Below are 6,270 nucleotides of genomic sequence, written 5' to 3'. Positions count from 1 at the left end.
AAAACTAAAATTAAAACTGAAAGCAAATAAATTCCAAATTAGCAAAATTATCCGTTTGACGATATCACTCCAAAGTGAATTGTCTTCCCCGACAACGGCGCCAAAAACTTGATGCACTATTTTTTAGCACTATAAATACCTGCAAGTATACAGAGTAGGAATAGTATAGCTAAAGGTCAGTACCAGATATTGAACACGGGGAAGTAAAACACAAAGTGTGTATCCTCTACTAAGACTCAATTACTATCTGGAAGAACGGAAGGTTTTTGAAAACTTTTTGAAAACAGATAACAATAAAAAGCAATAAACAACTAAATGCAGATAAGCTCGGTATATTGGTAGTGGTGATTAATATTTAGCGGTGCTAGGATTGCTATTATGTTGAATCGTGCGCGAGGTGAGTCTCGTTTGACAACATCCTCAAGAGAAGCTTGAAATAAGGTTTTATTATTCGGAACCTAGCTAGTTGGAGTTTAATTACTCTATGAATAATAAATAAGATTTTCTTGCTGAGTCCTCTCTTGGAATAAATAAGACATTGATTAAATAAGTCCATAGCAGACAATAATTAATTAATGGATGTTTCTATCTTAAGCGCGGGAAATAAATATAAAGTATTGGAAACCCGAAGTACTTATAATTTCGGATTTGGATGGGGAGTACAATATTACTTCTGTAGTGGCTGCTCGTAATATTCCAATTTCAAGCTTATATTAAATTGGGTTTAATTTAATTAGTAAAAACACATCCCTAGAATCCTATGAGTTTAGTTACACATGATGAAATAAGCTAAACACAAAGATTGAAAGGAAAAACAATTTGAACACAAAACAAAAGCAAATACAACCCGTAGGCTGAATCCTTGTCGTGCTTGATGTTCTTGAAATCATTCTCCAAGCTCCTTGCACAAGTGAAGTACTACTAGCTCTTAATCTCGCATGAATTATTTTGCATGTAGAAGCTCTCTCTTTTTTGATGAAGCTTGAGGTCTTATTTATAGGGGAAAGTCATTCCTTGTTGTAGAAGGAAAAGAACTTCAAAATATGGTAAAATCTTGGAGCAAATGTAGGGCATTTCGGATTCGCGCGCACTGCCAGGCGTGCCGCCACACACTTGTTCGGCGGGCGCCGCCGTTGGAGAAGTCTGAGAGAGTCCACGACCTCGGCGGACATGCGCATAGCCTCGGCGGTCGCCGCGGGAGACTTCTCTTCAGCGTATTTTAGGCAGACCGTTTGCATTGATCTGCCCGCCGGGCGCCGGCGATCGCCCCCCTCCGCGGTCGCCGGGTCGCCATCGACTCAGTTTCCGGACTTTGCTTTTTGGGCCCCCCTTTTTCGGCTCAATTATGCACATTTCTCACAAAACACATCAAAATACCAAAATAGACAAATTATGCAAATAATGGACATGTAGAGTGACTTTGACATCAAGCGGACCAAATAATGGCCTTAAAATAGTGCAAAATCCGGCGAATCAGTCCACTATAAAACGGTAAAAGTGAAATGGGACAAATTATGTGGGACGGCGAAATGGAAAACTTGGACGATTTATTTGGGACGGGGGGAATACTACTTAAGAATGTGGACATCTGAGTGAGAGGGAGTGGGTAATTAGCATAGAGAAGTAAGGAATCCACAAGAATGAATGATTATAAGCATGTGTAAGGACATTTTGGGAGGGTTAACTGTTGGCAGCTATTTTTAGTAGGTTAAAAATTAACTAGTTGACATAGATGGAAGACAGAGAATTCTACCTAGACTAATCAATTTGACTGAAAAAAAAATGAAAGTATGAATAAAGTGACTAAACATGAAATGGTAGGTGCAATGAGAAAACATTAAATATGAAATAAAACAACTAAAAGCATCTAATTAAAATGATTTTGGTCTGAAGTTACTAAATGTAGGCAACATGCAAGGAAAAGTAAATTGGGACCACATTTCCGTAACGAACCTAAATGACTGAAAAATAAAAAAAAGTGTGCATGGTACTAAAGTATAAAGTAAACTTCAGATCTGATCCTCTAAACAAATTTCTACTGCATCTTCGTCAAGTAACTAAACAAAATAGAGCAATTCAATCACCATTGATGAACAAACTTCAGGGAAGCAGAGCATGCTTCATTCGAAACGTAAATACTAAGTTAAGGCTAAAACGACTAGATCTACTTAAACTGATCTACTAGTGTGCGAATAAAACAGAACTAAATCGTAAAATGTATTCTATGCAGAATAAACTAGATCACAAATTTAAACAACCAACACTTGCGAAAAGCATCCAACAAACAAAAATAAAATGTGACATACCAACTAAAACTTCCATAATATGAAAGATCTAATGATGTCCAACTTCGAAATAACAAAACCAAACTCAAGCAGTGAATAACTAAAAGGTTCCAAAAACTAAAGATGTCAAACACTTCATGATCAAGACGAAAAGTAATGATTGTATCTTTCCTCCCAAAAGTGGCGAACATGCATTTTACTTATTCGATAGTTACAAATTAAATTTGATGCACACTTCATCTTTCCATATTGCTTCAGTGTAATGTTAGTTTCCAACTTGGCATTGCGTTCATTTCTGTCGATGACTTCTTCAATTTTGATATTTGAAGGTGAGGTTTCAATAGAAAGGTGCATGGATGAAGAAGAGAGAGGCGCCCTCTTGATTTTCAAAATCTGATTTTATGTGTGTGCCTTTTTGAAAAAGAAAAAAGAAGATGATGTGGACCTTTATTTTAATTATATTGGACTCACACAAATTAACGGATAAAAAGTAAGAGACTAATTTTTTTATTAATCTTTGAATTTAATTAATCCTACGATTAATTAATTTCTAGTAACTGAAACTTCAAATTCTATTAAGCACTAAAAGTCTGGATTAAAAAATTTAAACCATCGATTTAACCATGGCAAAGAATTGAAGTCGTTTGAACAAGATAAGAGCGTAGGATGCACATCCCATTAGGATCATTGCATAATATTCTTTACGAATGTTCTTTAACTAATTAGATCCCATTATTCTTCCAAAAGGAAATTTTTACGAGTGGTTTAATTTTTTCAAGTGATCTTTGAACAAAAGTTTGATGTCTGAATCATCGAGGTGGGCATTTCTATCCTACATTATTATGTGGATGAAATTATAAAATGCTATGAATGATTTATGAAATGATGTTTTTTAAAGTCACACTTTCATTTCTTTCAAAGTATCGTCAATGCCATAAATGTTTTTGTTTTGTGTGATGCCTATCTTTTGGCTATGCCAAAATGAATAAATGGATTGATTACAAAACTCAATGGGAATTTTTTAAAATTTTTGGTCTTGCACAAAAATGGACCGTGTGTCATCGAGGGGTTATTTGATTCGATTGTGTGGAAGGTGACTACCTTCCATCACAAAAGGAATGTATAGATATGGGGGATTGATGGAAAGAACTTAGACTTGATCAAACTTTAAGATCACAAATAACTTAGTAAGCTCGGGCCGTTTAAGATAAAATCTCGATGTATTGTGATGGCATGACAATAAATCTTTTATGTATTGTATTTTTGGCAATGTGTTAAATTGTGCATGTATTTCTAAACATGCAAGTTGGCAGTGGATGAAGTGGTGCTGAGTGAGTTTTTGCGTTCGATATCTTTGTAAGACTCTCGAAGGCATTTGTCTTCATACTATTGTGCGTTCAAACCCTCTTCATTGTGCATTTTATTCATGTCATATGATAAACTTATGAATGAGAACTATGATAGGAATATGGAGCACCAGTTGTTGAACTCTTTTTGAGTCGTATGACCATGTTAATCCCTTGAAATTCCTAATATCTTTGTAATAAAATGGATGTGTGGTTTTCTTTTTTTTACTTTTTCCCCCTCTTATTCCCGATTTCCCCCAAGCATAGTCATGACTTAAAGCTTTGTTATTCTTAGCAAATTGCGTCGTGACAATTCTTAAAAAAAAATATTATTAAGAACTTTCAAATATATATTTCAATTTCACATCATCAAACTTTGAAAATATTATAATGGTAAATAAAACTTGAACTTATGTGTCAAATTAAAAAAAGTTCATATAGTATTGAACTCAATGCTGGGTACGTCGTGTCCTTATAAACAATTAATTCATAAAATATCACTCTTCAGTATTTGTTAAATTTATTTAAGTTTGAGTATAATTATGTTCTAAATTTATTTGTGACTTTAGAATATAAATGTGAATTGTCATCTTGAGCTATTCTAATGGACAAAAAAAATTATATTTTAAAATTTTTTGAATTAACTCAGTCTATCTCAATTTTACTGTGCCATAGATGAATAAATGTAGAAAGTTACCATTAAATAGAGAGATATCTTACTTCTTAGAAACAATCATTAAAAAAGGACTACAAAAAAAAGTGCATATATCGAATAAGGAACAAATCAAAATAAAGATATCCTACAAACAGAAGAGCTAAAACTTAATTGACCATAATTTATATCTCAAATAGGTATGATGCAACACGTTGTGAATTATAAAATCCCAATAAATGCAATAGATCATATTGTTTATAAAGTTTGCAAAAAACTTTAAAAAGTCTTAGTATGTTTTAAATTTTTGAAAATAGAGAAAATGGGTGTAGTAAGATGGAAATCTGCAGTAAAATACTTTCCCCTCGCCATCGTATTGATGTCTTGTGTCGTCACAGCTCTGTACCTAATTAACAACGCCGCTTCCAACGTTGTTACACAAGAAAAACTTAGTTATTTTCAAAGAGAGTGATAACACCATTTCAAGCTGTGATTTCTTTTCAGGGAAGTGGGTTTACGACGACGTTTCGTACCCTCTTTACAAAGAGAGAGAGTGTACTATAATGGAAGATAGTTTCGCATGTGAGAAAAATGGGAGAAAGAATTTGAAATATCAAAATTTTAGATGGCAACCTCATCAATGCGATCTTCCCAGGTTGTTAAAATATTTTTTAATATTTTTTTAATTTCTAGAAATTTTAGGGTTAATTCTCTAGAGCAACACAATGTTTATTCAAATATACGTTTATATGGCATTGCAATTGCGCTTTTTTCCCGATTATCATGGTTTTTTGTAAATTATTTTAAAATATTGGAAACTTGGTGATTGCAATTATTTCACACTTTTATTAATTAGTGTGGTTTTTGTTGTTTTCACTTAGGTTTAATGGGACTGCGTTATTGGAGAAATTAAGGAATAAAAACATATTCGTGGGTGATTCATTGGTAGAAACCAATGGAATCATTACTCTGTCTAATTGAACCATATATTCCACCGTTAGCAAAAAGGGATGGAGTTTTGCATAATTTGTATGTCAAGGTATAATGTCATGAAAATCTTCTTCTTCTCCCTTTTTTTACATTTAAGATTTGATGTGTTTGGGAAATATGTGAAGGAATATAATGTGACAATTAGAGCACACTGGTCTCCGTATCTTGTGGAATCTGACCGTGATGACCCAAAACATCAAAAAGGCGGATAGTAAACGTACAATACGTTTTCAATCTATAGAGAAGCATGGGAGAAATTGGATTAATGCAGATGTACTTATATTTGATACGTTTGCATGGTGGACTGTTCCAGATATCACTCTTTTGTAAGATTATTTCTACTTAAATGCTTGTATTGCACGATCATGTTTCTATGTATATAAAACTATATATCTAACATGGGGTGCAATCAAATACTATTTAGCTTGATTTGCTAACTGATCATCATATTATATTAAAAAATGTCGACAAAGTGATATGAGTATATGTCAATACAGATTTAGATTTACATAGCTTTATCTTTTTTTTTTGGCGTTTAAATATAAAAGTCAACACAAACATGCGTATATCAATCTATATTTGTGTTGACATACTCATATCATTGTTGATAATTTTAATATAATGTGTTATGGTAGCAAATTTAGCTAGTTATCATCCTAATGCAATATATGTTAATAATGTATGTGAGAATGATAATAGTTATCTATATATAATGAGAAAAGCATATTGTCCCGGTTAAGTGCAATGCTAATTAAATAAGCCCTAATACCCACTTTTTTAAAGTTGATATTGTAATTTTATTTTAATCATTAATATTTGTGATTCTATGGTTATATTTTCGGTGGGGTTCACTTGACAAATTTGACGCAATATATAAGCAAGTGAAAATATCATCATTTAGTATGAAGTAGGGTTTAAATAGTTGGTCAGAATGGTTGGAATTTCAAGTTGATCGGAACAGAACCAAGATTTTCTTCATGGCGCTTCACCCTTTGCC

General features: G+C 33.1%; 1 pseudogene; it reads left to right on the top strand.

Annotated features, from left to right (window-relative positions):
- The first annotated feature begins 4,605 nt into the window (after positions 1 to 4,605).
- On the top strand, positions 4,606 to 5,603 carry LOC125200037 (annotated as a pseudogene).
- The last annotated feature ends 667 nt before the right edge of the window (positions 5,604 to 6,270 follow it).

The sequence above is a fragment of the Salvia hispanica genome, unplaced genomic scaffold, assembly GCF_023119035.1.
Source record: "Salvia hispanica cultivar TCC Black 2014 unplaced genomic scaffold, UniMelb_Shisp_WGS_1.0 HiC_scaffold_783, whole genome shotgun sequence".
Classification (NCBI taxonomy): domain Eukaryota; kingdom Viridiplantae; phylum Streptophyta; class Magnoliopsida; order Lamiales; family Lamiaceae; genus Salvia; species Salvia hispanica.
This window is presented reverse-complemented; position numbering and strand designations above follow the sequence as displayed.